This window comes from Grus americana, chromosome 1, assembly GCF_028858705.1.
Source record: "Grus americana isolate bGruAme1 chromosome 1, bGruAme1.mat, whole genome shotgun sequence".
NCBI lineage: Eukaryota > Metazoa > Chordata > Aves > Gruiformes > Gruidae > Grus > Grus americana.
In genome coordinates, this window is record NC_072852.1 from 51,014,030 (window position 1) to 51,031,149 (window position 17,120).

The window sequence follows — 17,120 nt, forward strand, 5'->3', positions numbered from 1 at the left end:
TGCTGTGGTCTTTTTGAATAGGAAAGTAGCAGGGCTTCACTGGAAAGTAGCAGGGGCTGACAGAGCTGGAATCCCTGGATGGACACCTCAGATGGGTGGGAACTGTGGACTTCAGCACTTTCTTCGTTACCTGCATTAGCACAGCTAGAGTGGGGGCTACCTTGTCTTTCACTCCCTCTGCATTTTGCACGTGCGGCTGGGGAGCTGGAAAGGAACATCGCTCTCAACACCAGCATCACGGCAGGGAAGAAGGAAACAGAGGTGTATATTCAACATAGCTATGCAATCTGCTACCAACACATGGTGGCCCTGATCCTGAGAGATGATAGATGGCTTTCAGGGATAGTCCGGCACCACAGAAGGCACTGCCTGCTTTGGAAGAACAGGCTCGGTAGCATGGGTATCACAGAGAGTTTGACAGTGGTGCAGGTATGGGGTTGTCTAGTATTTCTACCTAGACATCATCCTTTTAGCTCTCACATAATTTACAATGAAGTTGTAACAAATCAAAATACGACAGTCTTTACGCAGTGCCACATCTGCAATTCTCATTTTGGACAAAGCAGAAAAGAATAAAGAAAAGTTGCAATAGTGTTCTTCTTACTAAATAAAAATTGGGTGGATGTGATCTGGCTTTTACTATTTTTACTATTTGAGCGTACCAGGTGGTCAGAGGGCCTCTGTCTCTGTTGGACAGTATTGATCTTAGCTTTGTATTCCTGCTCTTGAAGAAATGTGTGCACCAGCATGACAGAGTCAAAGGATGCCTCAAACAGGCTTTAAGTTTGAATCACAGAACCACAGAATAATTGAGGTTGGAAGGGACCTCTGGAGCTCACCGAGTCCGATCCCCTGCTCAAAGCAGGTCCATTGCCAACACTGTATCAGGTCACTTGATCAGGTTTGCCCTTGCTCTCACAGCACTTTCCTGGGACTGAGGCTTTGGCAGCAATGATGCTTTTGCCAGCTGAGGCCATTCCTACTTCAGCTCCAATCCTGGTTCTCGCAGTGCCCTCCCAGCACAAACATTTATGTAGTCTCCTAAGGAAGTGATTCAGCTGAAATAGAATCTGTACCTCCAAAATAATGATCATTTTTTTAGCTGGAACATTTCCCCAATCCAACTTATTCTGCAGTTCTACTCACAACTGTGCTAGCATGGTGAAGGGAGAGCCAGACAAGGACAACCAGCCAAGAGGAGGAAGGGAAAGGAGGAGGAAAGAGCGAGGAAAATACCTGCCTGAGCCAGAACTGCAGATTAATGAATTCTGTGCCAAGCCCAACCCTCAGAGAAGCAAGATTCAATTTGTGTTCAAGCCCCTTCACAACTACAATTTCCTCTTCCGTACAAGGGGGAGGTAGCTGACTTCAGAGTTTGCTGATGAAAGATGAAAGGCATGAAAGGTATTGCTTATTGACTATTTTCACACCTACTGAACTTACTGGGAAAACTCTACCAAATGTATAGGAACCAGGTGAATCTGTACATCTGTTAGAAAGCAGAAGCAAGCATAAAGCTGGCCTGAACAGAAGTATAAAAGAAATAAAATTTTCCGACTGAAATAGCCAGACTGGCTGAGCTACAGAACCTGGGGTGTCTCCACCCAACATTTGTGGAAAGGCACTTTCTTCAGAATGAGATCAAGCCTGAACAAAGCTGGAATGAACTCACCTTCCTTGGCTCCAGCTTTCCCATTTTCACAGTATTTCCATATTTGTCAAAAGGATTCAAAATGTTATTCAAAATAACTGACAAGGAGAACAACCACTGATCACAATAATCTGAGTAAATTCCAGAGTGGTACTAGATTGCAAGTGATGTGCTGAAAGTTCAGGCAATTGATCCTCCTTAGTGCTACTGCCAACACGCAAAAAAGATCTGATTCATCCCATCTAGCAGCAGGTATTTAATGCAGACATCCAAGTTGGAAGCCAGATCCCACTAGTCTCTCAGTGTAGTCCACAAAGAGTAACAAGCACCCCCTGAAGATAATTCATCCCGACATCTAACTTACCATTTCTGTATAAGCCCATCAGAGGTCAAGACTGCCCTGCAAGCACTACTCAAACCCCCATGCTCATCACTGACCAGTGAGAGGCCCCTTCACTTTTGAGTCCAATCTCAGTCTTCCGTTTCTACTGGCCAGAATTCAAAACGCAATTTGAAAGCCAAATACAGATTGAACTAAAACTTGAGTTGCCAGAGACTATGCTTACTAAAATCAACCCAATACTGAAGCTTGATCTTATTTTTAAAACTACCTGAACAACACTGAGCTGCCCACATTTAAGAGTAATACTCCTCACCAGAGTATAATATTCCACTATAGACTCAGCAGAGGTTGAGGTCTCCAACTCGTCCTGACTCTCACCATTACCCTGACTTTAACATTAAATGTATCCCTATAAAGACTTCCAGTCCTACCAAATGTGGAAGTAGAAACAAGCTCCTGGCTCCTAACTGTCAACATTCCTAATTCATTTCAGCACATGTACCACGTAAGTAGTGGAGAAAAGCTGCCTTAACAGCAAGGAGTGGCTTTAACTAGAACCCTGTACCAAACCTTTAGCCTCTGCCGACAGCTATATCACTGATTACAGGTTCAAACTGAAGGGTGACTGGGAGAGCCACAGCCCACAGATCAAAGATATCTAAGTACATAATAGACACAATACACATGTTGTTACAGACTGACTATACTGACAGTATTTCTCACAGTTAATATCAAGAGCACAGCTGCGTTCCTTTTTAAATAGAGTACAGTATTTAAAATTAATATGTTCCCTTCCAAAAGTATTAAGAGTAACTTAATTTTCTAGGACTGATTCTATGGACTAGGCCTGTATAATTAAGAAAATGGAAAATGTCCTAATTCTACTTCCCTGCTAAATCCCATCCTGCAAATTACTGCCTTATTCAGAAAGCCAAACTCACCCTGCTAATTATAAATTCTTCTCCCCCCAATTACGTAATGGAAATAATAACAAATGACTTAAGTAACTAATCACAGCTAAATAGCACAGCTTGTATTGTGGATACCAAGTATTCCATACTGCAAACATACTCACGGAATACGAACAAGGAAAGCGCAGTCCGTCTCCATGAACTCCACAAGCGGAAGAGGTTGCGTTCACTGAGCGAAATGCAGCCAACAAAAAATATTATTTGGGGCTAATATGAAATGCAATTAGTATATCATCATTCACAAGCTTTCAGCTCCAATGCATTCCTTTATTTTTAAGATGCTATATGAGCTGTTTTCTGCCTTTGTACCATGCTACCAAAAGATTTTACAAGTGGGTAGTTAAAGAGATCATAAAGAGATCACAGCAAGACCTGCGAGTAGAACATTTCTGTCTGACTTACTCTAAATGCATGCGAAGTGAAAGACCAGACTGAAAGCTGATTACACTGCTTTTAAACATGTCCCTGAGTGTCATGTACAGTTTGCACAGTGACTTTTAAGCGTCACATGATTACTATGTAGAAACAAGCTAATCTTTGGTGCATGTTAGCTTGAGGCTTTCAAAAGGCATAATCTATTTTCATGTTACCAATCCTGACTACAAAGAAAAATTTAATAAAAACTCCAATTAGAAGCACTCCTGGATATGAATATGCTGAACATGGTTTCGCACTTTGAAATCCAAGTGCTAGCACATTTAGCTTAGAAATTAGAAGATTCTGGCAGCTAACTAGTCAGACTACAGCAAGGCAGCAACAAATGGAAGGCAACTACCATTTTACTCCCTAGCTAGCAGATTATTTGCCATAGTTCATGGATAAAGGGACAGAAGAAGGATACTAAACCTCTGCCTTTGCAGTGCAGTATTAAAATACCCCTGTATGCTCATAAGCAGAAGTACAGTTACCATATAAAAGCAGGAATAAAGAGGGAGGAAGAAAGGTTAGTTGTACCTTCTGGAAAGGAGGAATGGCCAGCAGTTCACTCACCTCTGGTTTGTGACACCTGACTCCAATTCCTTGCCCTGTCTCAGCTAATCTGCGTAGCACCGGGAGACCCACTGATTGTCTCTCTGCCTTCTCCTGTAAAATGGCAATAGCAGACCACCGTTACTCCAGCGGCATGGTGTAAGGAAGCCTGGTGAGAGAGGTGCTGAGATGCTGTGAGTATAGCCAGATGTGTAGCGGAGATCTAACAGCTGGTTGCCTTAGGTCGCCATGGTCCTGCTCCTCCACTTTCCTTCTCCCTCTTCCTTGCCTGTATCCCCATTCCCCACCACACAGACTCAGCTCCTCTCTTGTGTTACTTCTGATGCTCTATCTGTACTATAAAGCCAATTCAACTTGCTAAGCAGCAAAAAGCTATACTTTGTTTTTGTGCTGAGGTTATTTTAGTGCTGCCAAGTTGAGTCAAGTCACTGTAGAGACAGATGAGTCCTAGAGACTGTGCAGAGGACAGCCAGAACTATGCAGCCTGAAGAGGGAGGAACAGAGCAGGGGAGAGCAGCGGGATCTCCCCTCTTCAGTATCAGTAATTCATCAGACTGGGAGCTACAGCACGTAACTGCCCTCGACCGATGCGCACCTTAGGTAGCAGTGCACAGGTACGGAGAAAAACAACAGCTGTTTATCGCAAGGACTGGTGATCAAGGCCTGATCCAGCACAGACACCAGAGCTCCAAGAGACTGACAAAAAGGTCACATACAGTATAATGGAGCTCGAGCTTAATATTACTTTTTTTAAAAAGAGGCTGAAACTGAAGCAGCCCAAAAATATAGGCAGGGAAGTTTACTGCCAGCCAAGAAGAATATACTCTCTCTCTCCCTTAACATAGAACTTACGTACCAGATTTGATAATGTTATTCTGTTTGCTTGCAAATAATACCATTTTCCTAATCTATTTTGCTTTCATAACATGCTTCAAGGACAGACTGTGCATTTGAATAAGGGGGTACCAGGTGGCCATGTTCAGCAAGACAAAGCTTTGGGTCTGTGCAGCAGAACATAGTAAAGACATTGTTGACTGGATGCCTTTGCATCCAGTGGGGCCCAACAGAATATCCTGGGGCACATTAAGAATTGTTGTTAGCTTTGGACTACAGTTCCGCCAAATTATAACCACTATGTTATAATAAATGTGTAGCAATTGTGCAATTTCGTGTGCTTGTCCCCCTTCCAGAATGGCAGAGCAACAGCACGTATTGCTTTTACGTCTCACTCCTGGGAAAGCTAAGGCTGCCACCATTTGATGCACAGAGGCTTTCTAAACCCGAAGTATTCCATGCACCTTGCTGTGGGGAACCGAGGATATGTTCCCAATCTCCGCTGACTCCATCCATAAGAGGGCAGTGATATGCATCTACAACACATCCACCATCGCCCTGAGTCTTGGGATACGACCTGGGTAAATACAGTTAAAAGCACACCCACTTCTGCAGAAAACAGCAAGGACGGGTGTGAGCCTGTCAGCATCACCCCTGCCCACCTTCCACTTGCCAGCCTGAGTGACTAAGCCTTCATTTAAGGCAGGATCCCTTGGGAACCACTGTCAGCACACGTAGGGAGCACAGCCCATGCTCGTGACTCTGGCTCTGAGGCCAGGTGTCCTAATTGCTCTGCTACCAGGCCCCTATGGGCTGACATAAATTACATTATTAATGGCTGGCTATAGCTGTCGGAAGCTGTGAACCAGGTTTATTAAACAGATAAATGCACCACCTTGAAAAAAAATGTATACTTTACCTTTCACGCTACCTTCCCTGCAGTATTTATCCCCAACTGTGGTGGTGAATTACATTGCGTGAAGAAGGAAATCAGATCATAAAACCTGTAAATATTCCTACCCAGTGCAATTAACAGAGGAAGGGAACTGCAACTGCTCACGTCTGCTATATGCCTTTTTCCAGATGGTGAGAAAGAATGGTGATTACATTTTGTTTTCTCATTTTAAAAAGATAAATAAGAATATCACCTGTCAAGCTTCAAGAGTAGATCAACCAGCCTTTCATTCTCAGGAGAATTCCAAAATATCAGTATTCAAAGGGCAGAGAGCACACCTAGCAATATGTGCTGCAAAGCTCCCAGTACGCTAGAAGTGCAATAAATAAATGATCATAACAATAAAGCTGTCTTGCATGTAAATAACAGTTTGCCTTGATGTTTACATTTAGTAAGCACTACTTCCCACTGTACATCAGTTTTGATTCACCTATGATACAGCCAAATCATGAAGTGTTGTTCTGAGGATCATAACATAATGGTGGAAGGAATGGGACATGAAAATTAGGTAAGGACAATTTAGGAGAATGAAAGAAATAAAAATATACTCCTGGGAAATGAAACCAACAGAAAGTAAATGTCTCCATGATATTTCATAGAAGACTTGAGGCAATTTATTAGTTGTTTAAAAATTTATATAGAAAGGATAATTGGCACCACCCAATTTTAGGCACCCCCAAAGCAGGCAATTCTCACGATATCCAGCTGAGAGGGACTGAGGCCACAGGATTCAACAGCTGGGCTGGCTAAGACATCTTGAATTGCCTGTCTTAAGTATCTGATGCTGGGGAAACGTGCCTTCCCTCCCCTACGCATGCTGCATTAATCTGACAGTCTTCATATTATGCACACATTATTTCTCGAATAAAAGGTTTTGAAATTAACTCAACTGTTTTTATTTGGGGTTGTTTGGGTTGGGTTTTTTTTGTTTTCTGAAGATCAATGTAACTTACAAATACCCAGTGCAGAAAACAGCCTAGTAATAGGAGAGGCAGGATGAAATATGTCTTTAAAGGGTAGTTACATTTTTCCCTGACATAGCAGCTTACAGGATCTTAGGCTTTCACTGCCTCCCATCAGGCAGCTTAAGAAACTTCAGACACAGAGAAAGGAAGAAAAAATGTCATTTTTTTTAAGAGCTAAATAATCTCCAGAAACTTGTTTAACTCGCTGTTTTTCAGAAAGTTTTAGTTTGGTTATAGAACTTCTTATAGAGATTCCATTTTCTGCCCCCTTCCAAAGCTTTGGTTTGGTTGTTTTATCTAGCACATCAAAAACCCTGGTGGAGATAGGACAAGGTAGTTTCATTCTATTGAAGCTGGGTGGTCTGGAGTGTCCTAGGCTTCCTGCTCCACTGGGGCTGAACACACAGCTCTAACCCATGTCTCCCAGCCCATCACAAATGTCTCTAGAACCCAGGAGCACGTTCCTCTCATCTTTGGAAGTATATGGAACCAACTGGATAGAATAATGTCCAGTTCTGTAGCTTGAACTATCACACACAGACGGCTAAAGAAACAAAATGTGCTGCCATGAGATAAATGCAGCCAAAGGGGAAAGAGAAGAAAACTGGGGAGGTCAAGAGGGCCAGGGCGGACGGCACATTGCACAGGAGCAATAACAGTACGGCATCCCTCCTTCCTCTCCTGCTTTACAGCTGGGTTAGGTTACTCTTTTAATTTATCCAGATTCACTTCCTAAAGTTCTGTACTCCCCCTCGTTGGTGGGAATACCGAAATCCAGCAAAACAAAAGAGATGCTCAGGTAACGGCCTAAGCAGGCAGCCATGTAGAGGCACTCAGGGCTGCTGTGCTCTTTAGAGCAGGGACAGATGGCGACGCAGGACTGATCAGAAACACAAGCCTTTATGTTCCCTTCCGAGCACTACTCAGTTTGGCTGGTTCGTAGTTCATTCCTGTCCAAATCAGCTACATTTTCTGGATGTCACCTTTTGCCAGATGTCACCTAAAGCCAGATAGCATCACTCCTGTCCCCTTTACTCCTCGCGTCCATTCCCTTACTCTCCATTCAGTTTTCATTATCCATAACAACGTGGTCTGAAAAAAACATTTCTTTTGATTTGTTTTTTTCCAACTCCAGGCCATTCCTATTCTGCTACTAATTGCTCTAAGGAACAATATTTGGCAAAATGGATTTTATATAGTATGTAGCCAGCAGAAGCTGCTGTGTAATGTCGTTAAAGAGACAGTGTATGTTCCACTGCAGCTAAGATTGTTATGCCTGATCTCAGGTAACTAAAACAAGGGTTTTCATCACCAACTTGCCATTTAGCTTTTGTTACTGCAAGAAAGACTACTTTTTTTTTTAGGTTTTCAACCAGTACGAGTTTGATAAATATATTACCTGTTATTGCATATAAATGCATCTGATTTAGATGTTCTGGGGTTTTAAGCTATTTTCTAGGACATTCTTCTTTTGTCTCTTTTCCAGGACATCTTGTCTTTTTATACTTTTTTGAACTGGATAACAAATGGGTTCCAATATTAGGAATGCTTTTTCTTAATTCTGTATTTTCTATATTGTGTCTAGATTTAAAAAAAAAAAAAAAAGTCCTGTAAGCCTGAAAACCCACAGTGGCACCAAACTGAAACTGAAGTAAAAAGTTTTTTAAAATGCTTCTCAAATGTTGTTTTAAACTGGAAGCACGACTACAATGTTTTTCTTGGCACACCTTCTTGCCTTTGAAATACACAGACCACTATTCTTGATATGTTCTTATTTTCCTTGTATTTTATTTTAATAAGATGTGTTCCTTGGGAAATGCATGGTGAGTCCCTTTCCATAGGGTGGTTCTGTCATCTAACTGTGGCATCTCTCCACTGCCAAGTATGCAATGTATATTTTTGTTAAGTGTTTATTTGTGAGGTTCAGAGATTTTCACAGACCTAAGCGAGTGTCACAGGCTTTGACAGCAGATGTAATATCTAGTGGTAACCTCAGAAAGTATTAAAAATCAAGTTTTGTTTTGTTGCAGGGGAGCGAGGTAAGCAAGTCTTAGAGCTGTCCAAATAATGTAAAAACCTTCATGAAACAGCCTCGCTGAATTCAATACTTAACCACTCCATTACGAGTTGTTCAGAAATATTCCAGGACCCAACACTCTGTTCTAAGAGAATTCTCCAAAAAGCAGTTGGTTGAAATAGATACAGAAACATGGAGAGAAAGATGGAAGAGGAAAAATCGGTTTATAAAGGCAAGTGCATTTGATCAGAAGACAATAACAATATGACTTATAAAACTTAAAAATGCTATCCCCAAAATTTCCCAGTCTCATGATTTTTAACTCGGTATCCAGATTCTTTGGAGGATCAAACTGTTAATGTTACAGCGATTTGGCTGTCTGTACTGAAAAGACCTCATCACTCACAGATGGTGAGAAGTCCATGCGATCCATTGGTCAAATCCAGCTGTAATTATTACTTCAAGGCTTTCTAAAACTTAAATGTGTTCATGGATACTTGCCAAAAGGAGAAAAAAAGAGCAATGTAGGTTGCTTGGAACAAATAGTTACATTAGTCCTCACAGATCCTTCCAGTTGTTGATAGAGCTTAGAGTCTAAAAATTTTCTGATGTCCCCAAAAAAATCAAAATAAAATCAGCCTACACTGGCAGAAACTTAAAACCTTGTCAGGAAAGCTCTGGAACGTTCAGTGGATGTGACAATCACACCATTCATCCAGCTTGTTGACAGCTCATGTTCCAATCTGCTATTGACACTCTTCCATTATTCCACGGTACTTGAGGATCTCCTGAAGAAAAAAAAAGAAAAAAAGAATTATTTCAGGAATTATTATGATGTTGGAATCCACTTGTACTTTCTTGAACTTTCAAATAATTCCATTTTTCTTTCCTTCCCTCTTTTCTTGATCCAAATGTAGCACAGACCACTATAATGCAAAACTTTATTCTGTTTCACTTTGATTCAGACCTCTTGGACATCCACACCATATGTAAATCTTCTATGTTTTCTTGCATATCAGTCCCAAGTTCAGACTCTCTTAGAATTTTAAAATATTTATTAGAGAATCGTGTCTTCCTATTGCACACCTCCCAAGCTTAGTTTTCATTTCCTTTTTGTTTCTTCTTTTTCTCCAAATAAACTGAAATTAACAGTTAATGTTGCTATTCATGATTCCAGGGTTATATGATATGGCAAGAAAACAGAAAAACTGTCTTCCTTCTTGCATAACCCATACATATATTATGTTAAATTTGGTACACAGAGAAAGCAAACCTTCCAGGTTCTTGGCAACCTAATTCCATCACTGCTTGCAGCTGAAATGAGATGACTGGTGGCTGTAGGAGGGCAGAGAAGAACAGTGGGTTTTAAATTACATACACTTGGTAATTCATTGCAGAAATTAAGCCTAATAGGTACAGCTGCTTCATGGACATGGAGACGTTTCAAATGGCCAGCATTGCCCTTGACAGCAGGTGGTGTTTTGGATAAACAGCATCAGGAAGTAGCTAGCAAAAGGCGAAAGAAACACACTTGGAAAAACTGTGTTGGAATTTGATCAAAATGTTTTCCAGACAGCTCAGCTCCTAAGAGACATGCAGATCATTTCAGTTCAAAAGCAATATCCAGCTGGGGAAAAATCCCAAAGTCGAAAAACTACACAGCAGTAATGCCTGGTCAAAAGGGCTTGCGCTACTCTAATAATCACTTGTATGGTACATATCAGATGCTGCTTAAGCTCTAACAGCGAATTTGAAGACCCAAAGTTAGACTTCAGCCTGAAAAAAGATGGAAAGAATGAAAGAAAGGAGGGGAGGAATATCCCACAGCAACACTCTTTCCAATGTGGGGTCTTCCCGGGAGCACTCTAGCCTGGGTCCTGCCATCCCCCTCACCACAATACAGCAGAGAATCAGCACTGCAACGTGCACGGACAAGATACAGCTGCTGTGAGAACCACTCCTGAACGGGTGCAGGTCTAAGACCTGTCTTCAATCTGCAGCGTTACTTTCAGTGTTGCATCCTTATTCCTAAGGGATTCAGAAGTTTGGGACCCTTGACGCTTATGTGAAAGGTTACCTACAGAGAGAGACAGGATGAGGAAAAATAGACAGCAGCTTCATCGTGCAGGTGCAGCAGGATTATCCATCTCCAAAGAACAGCTCTGCAGAAAACAGAGTTTTCTCAGGCTGGTCTCAGGCTTTTGGATGAGTTCCCACTGGAAGTAGCCCCAGCACAAAGCTCGCTATCTTCTACTTTGAATGTGAGTCACATAAATACATACAGAACTGTGTACAGATAATGTAATAACTATTTTAAAAGACACTGAAAATAAAAAGAGCACACAAGTCACCTTTGGAAAGTATGGGAGAGAGAAAACCATATGTAGCAGAGGACAATCCCATCACTTAATGGACTTCTGGAAGACATTCAACTCTGTGACGTGCAGCATATAAGAACCTAAACAAAACTTACATAACGCTGCATTACATTGACATAGTTTTCTAGGTAGAGGCACTGGCTGCAGTCCATATAAAGACATCCATGGAAAAATAATATCTCATCCACATGTACTAGATTTACCAAATAAGAAGAAGTACCACAGCGCTTGACAATTATCATACCATGTGCTGTATAAAGCGTGCCTATGAAAAACAATATCCAGTGTTTCCTAACAGGAAATAGCTAATGTAAGTTGATGTGAGTTTTATTCAATTGTTTTCTGCCTTGCAAGGTAACAGTCTTACTCCATGGATACTACACAACACACCTCTGTGGTGCCCTGCGCAAGTCTAGTTTGGTAGCACTCCATATCTTCATTTTGATGCAACACCAGGACATAGTTCACATTGTCTTAATTCTTACTTTGCTCCATGTAAAGCTATATCGGTAGCATTTAAGCCTCAACCTCCCCAAGAGAAACTCCAATTAACATTTAAGCTACGAAGACTATTTTAAAAAGAGTAATGGTGCGAGGCTCAGCCTGCTAAGCAAAAAGACAAAACATTGAAACTGCATGTTAAACGTTACAAAACAGAAAGTGGAGGTCACCAGCAGCCTGATCTGTAAACATATTTAAGACTTTTTGTTCTTGACAAGTAAGAACTAAGCATTCATTGAAAACTTAACCATGATAATTGTCAGTAAACTTCTATATTTGCACAACACCTTGGAAAAAGGCATAAATAAGCCCAGCCTTTTGCTGACAATTTAAAAGTATAGCTTCCACTACATTTCAGGGTCTGTATACTTTAAAAAAAGAGCTCTGCATCAGATCCTAGTGAGTTCAACATAAACCCAGTGAGCAAGAGTTGTGCACAGCATTCTTCTCTTCTTGACATCTTTTTCCTTGTGTGAGGCAACAACAGACATGAAATGTTTCCAGACAGCTTGATCCAACTGGATAAAAGGAAGGAACTGAAGGAGTTTCTGCTATTACAATACACTCACATTTCCCCAGCCCTTGATTGCTCCTATTTAGTCCAGATACATATGCTACTTCTGGCCGTTGTGGTACCTCAGTAATCTACTCAAAGATTCTCTCAAGCTGTGTCGGCACTGTGGGAACCAGCAGTGTTATGCAAATCTCACACGTATGCATACCTGGCATGTCTTGTCTTGACCTGGGGCGTATCAAGACTCAGGGGCACTTGTTGGCATCCAGCTTGCAAGGAAAGGAAAGTGTACACATTGCTTTCTCATCCGTTTTCCTCCATAAACTGTATTTTCTATGAGAAGAAAATGTAGGCAGGCAGAGTGGGAGGGCATCACAATGTGGTCCAGTAGGTGCTCCCATTTAGACCTTTCAAGAAACCTTACAAGAAATTACACAATAAGATTCATCCTTCACACTGGTGCTTACCCATGATTTTGCATATCTTTAAAGGAATAATCACTCTACAAAGTTACAGGCAAAAACATAATTAATTTTTTGTCCACATGCCAACTTTCTGCCACCTCAGCCACAGCCAGGACTCCCTCCTGCCTACCTGTTTTGTACCAGTGCTCCCTGGGAAACTCTACACATTGTCCAGGCTGAGAGTGCATTGAGAAGAATGTGGCCAGCAGGTCGAGGGAGGTTCTCCTCCCCCTCTACTCTGCCCCGGTGAGGCCACATCTGAAGTTCTGTGTCCAGTTCTGGGCTCCCCAGTTCAAGAAAGACAGGAAACTAGTGGAGAGAGTCCAGTGGAGGGCTACAAGGATGATTAGGGGATTGCAGCATCCATCTTATGAGGAAAGGCTGAGAGAGATGGGTCTGTTTAGCCTGGAGAAGAGAAGACTGAGAGGGGATCTTATCAATGCTTATAAATATCTAAAGGGCAGATGTCTAGAGGATGGGGCCAGACTCTTTTCAGGTGCCCAGTGGCAGGACAAGGGGCAACGGGCACAAACTGGAACACAGGAAGGTCCATCTGAACATGAGGAAAAACTTCTTTACTCTGAGGGTGACAGAGCCCTGGAACAGGCTGCCCAGAGAGGCTGTGGAGTCTCCTTCTCTGGAGATATTCAAACCCCGCCTGAACGTGATTCTGCAACCTGCTCTAGGAGATCCTGCTCTAGCAGGGGGGTTGGACTAGATGAACTCCAGTGGTCCCTTCCAACTCCTACCATTCTGTGATTCTGTGATTTGCTAGCTCAGGGGCATCTTTTCAAGCCCCTGTAACCCAACCATGTGCTGAGGCCTTAGTAACTGATTGCGGACAGAAATAATGTTCATACTGAGCCATGCAAGTAACCATTTTTAAACTGGACTAAGAGTAGGAGGATGTACAGGGTTGACATACAGGTACAAGGATGTTAATATTGCTAATTTGGGGATAATGTCATTCACTTTGGGGTTAAAACTGCACTTCAGTTTTCAGCATGTTATAGAGCTCATTTTAAAATTTTAGATTACTGAAAAAGAAATAATTCTGAGAACATATTTAGATACATATCTCAAACAGTATTCCTAATTATTACCATCAAACGTGAAGGACCCATTCACTTAGATCATCCTTTATAAAGTACAGGCACTCTGGGGTCTCTGCCCAGAGCACCAGCTCAGAACGGTACAGTATGTTCTCCATACAATATGAAAGACTCTTCCTCCCAGCGAGCACCTTGCGCTGTAGGTGAAGGCTGCCATGTATACCTGCCTCAACACCTCCTATGCCCTCTGCACTGCCTGCACCGTGGCCAAAATGCATGAGATCCACACAGCTCTTTTCCACCAAGTGAAGGCCACCTCCAAAGCCTGAGTGCGCTACAAACAGCTTTCTATAGGAAAGCCCCTCCCAAACACAAAGCATCGACATACCTCCCCAAAATCAAGCCTAGGCTTTTCCCAAAGCCACAGAAAGTTAATCCATGATGAACACTGTCCTTGTAAACCTTCTCTTCTCTATTTGGGGCGGCAGAGGTAGAGAGAGGTTCTCTTGCAAAGCCCATGTTTTTTGTCTAAATTCACTATTCTGCTTTCCATAAAAATCAGAACTATTTTCACTCAAGTCAAGAATCAACTGTACTTACACTAGGATGAAACACTGCTGCTTTTATAGAGGAATGTGTCTGGCAAGCTTAACTATCAGCAGCATTATCTCGGCAGCTTCTAATTCTATACCACCAGCTCAAAACATGTTATCAGCTGTTGTATTTTGGATGTGCACTAAAAAGCGATCAGATACTTATCACAGTAATATTTCTACAGCACAGTTAGCAAACCCAACGACATAAGTATTCAGCCTGCTGTTCCTACGTTGTACCAAAGTACCTACCTACAGCCCACGATAGCTCTGTCATGTGCCTTCAGTGTAAGCTTTGGCTTACATTAGGGGGGAAAAAGTCATACCCATACAAGTCTGCTTATTGAATTAATGATTTTGCACTAGTGTGGCTGCAACAAATCAAGTTCCAGTGCAGATGCATACAGTCAGATTGATCTCATTCCGATGTAGACATTTGAAAGTTACATGTCTAAATCTGATCTGTGTTAAGCACCCTGAACAGTTAATGGAGAGGGACTGGCACCTCCAGCATGATTCCTCTGATTTGTCTTAGATATTTTACATACGTATACTGAAGGTACTATTTCTGTCATTGACTAAAAGGAAGCCCAGAACACTTGAGTAATTTATATGTGCCTAAATTTAGGAAGATGGACCCCATGTATAGCATCAAAGAGGTTTATACAGGGACAGTTTATTTTTCTTCTCAGACCAGAGCAAAGTATGTCAGCATAAGCATTCCCATTTAAGTATACTGCATCCCACTGGGATTTGGGCTGGATAGAAGTACAGTGGTCTGAAAAAAATGTCCAGTGCAAAAAAATTCTGTGTTATTTTAAAGTGCCTGTAGCCAGCCTCTGCCACTGGAGAAAGAGGCAAATACCATACCCGTAACTTTCCAAATCCCAATCTTGAATAATTTATTATTTGAGAGAAAAAATTTACATGACCTACAGTAATTCAGTCAACAGACATAGCTCAGACATAGTAAATATTCTCCTGCATGTAAGAAAAAATGAAGAGGAAAAAAAAAACCAAACCCCACAATCTTTCACTGTGACAACTCCCTAAATCCAGCTCCTTTTCCTCACTTTCTCCCCATCACTACATTCTTTGTTGGGATCCTTCAGTCCTTCCTACGAGCACTTCACCTTATCACAGTGCCTTTTCCCTTTTTATCAAAGTCTGTAAAGAAGGGGGTGTAGATGGCTTTCCTCACTAGCTCAGAGGGTGATGTAGTTAAAAAACAGTAAGCTAATAGCTAGAGTCCACTGTTTACCTATTGTAGATGAGCTGGTCATTATATCTAGGCTGGTCCTCTAGGAATTTACTTATGTCTCCACTACAGTGATGTAGTCAACGTTGTCCCTCCTGCAATGGTGAGAGTCTCATGGCAGAGGCTCCCTACAGCCCAGCTCACGTTCATGGAGGGTGGCCCTCCCAGCCTGCAGTGAAGCCCTGCCATCGCTGCATTGCTGTGACTGCGCACAAGGCAGCTGGACTGCAGCTCCCCCAGGTATGGCCACCTGACTCACCATCACACCTCTGGCTATACATATCCACTTTTTCAGCATACACTTCTGTAGTGCTTTCAACAGTTTCAAGTCCTTCTCTTTACCCATGAAGAATGATCAAGTGATGTTAACTACCTCTAAGCTGAGGAATTCCTCTGCAGGAAGGTCTAGCTCCTTTCTTCCCTGGCTGTGAAGGGGCTTCTTATTTTGTGAAGAGGTACCCTGTGTTCCTTCTTGTTGTTCTCCTACTGTTTTTTTTCCCACCAGAAGTCCTTTGTTTCTCCTCGTCTCGCATAGGCTTCTCATTCCCATTCCTGCCCTAGGATAACCATCTCCAAACTCTGCCATCTGGGGCAGATCCAGATCCCGCCTCTCCTCTTGGGCAGATTCCCTGCTAGCATTTCTCTTTTTTCATTATCCCCGCACAGTGACTGATCTCCACAAAAGCACAAACCGGAGAATCAACAGCCCTTTTGCACTTCCAGCTTTCTGAACGGCAGTGAGCCTCCAGCTACCCCTTGATTTTTATTTCGCTTGTCAGGAACCTGGAGGAAAGAGGAATCGATGGTCTTAACAGAAAAGCTGATTGTTTCCAGTGTGATAGGGAGTCTGGTGTGGGCTGTTCTCTCTTTGCTCTGCCAACTCTAGATTGCTCCACAAAGGCTGCAGTGACCAGCGTATGAGCTAGGTGTTTGCCTCAGAGACCTACAGGTGTTTCAGCTCTCTAATCCTATGCCGTTCAACGTTAAGCACAGCTCAAAACACAATCAGAAGTTGCATTTTTAAAGTGTTAAAACCAATTAGCAAACAGCTGACTAAAGAAGAAAAATCCCAGCAAATAGATCAATTTCTGTTGTTTGTCATACTGTTCCATTGCCTGCTCCAGAAACCAAATACCTCATTTTATTCACATTTCTGAGATACTTTATCCACCACAACTTACTATTTTCTTAGCACACAACTTTGTGAAATATGATCTCTCTTTCTTTTCATCCTAGTTGAATGATTTTTTCATATTTTGATTAGACTGAAGAGAATGATGGAGTAGTCCAGTTATACAGATACGCAGTTGCTATATATGTATTGAATTTAACCAAGACTTGGAACTTCCAAGCAATCTATATTTTTTGCATTGAAAAATAACAAATACAAGAAGCATCAAGATGTTCTTATCACCACAGGAAAAAAAATATCAAAAAACCATATTTGTGACAGGAAGGATAGAATTCACCTTTTCTAATCCAGGAGTTTAAAACTCAGATGCCAAAGTGTAGGGTGGTCATTCCTGACTCTCTGTGTAGTCAGTGAGTATACTGAGTACCTCTTCAAGACAAGTCATCTTGCCCTAGCTTTTGACTACTGTCAGATTCATTGCTCCCTGGAGGTCAAACTCTCT

At 42.0% G+C, this 17,120-nt stretch overlaps 1 long non-coding RNA gene across 2 annotated transcripts in view; it reads right to left on the bottom strand.

Annotated features, from left to right (window-relative positions):
- Positions 1-9,027: 9,027 nt before the first annotated feature.
- The window catches only part of LOC129201837 (uncharacterized), a 36,610-nt gene continuing 28,517 nt past the window's right edge, over positions 9,028-17,120 (bottom strand). For both annotated transcript variants that reach the window (XR_008575510.1, XR_008575509.1), the window contains 2 exons: positions 12,328-12,538; positions 9,028-9,514 (listed from right to left, as the gene is read on the bottom strand). This is a non-coding gene — a long non-coding RNA (uncharacterized LOC129201837). The remainder of the gene's footprint in view (positions 9,515-12,327; positions 12,539-17,120) is intronic.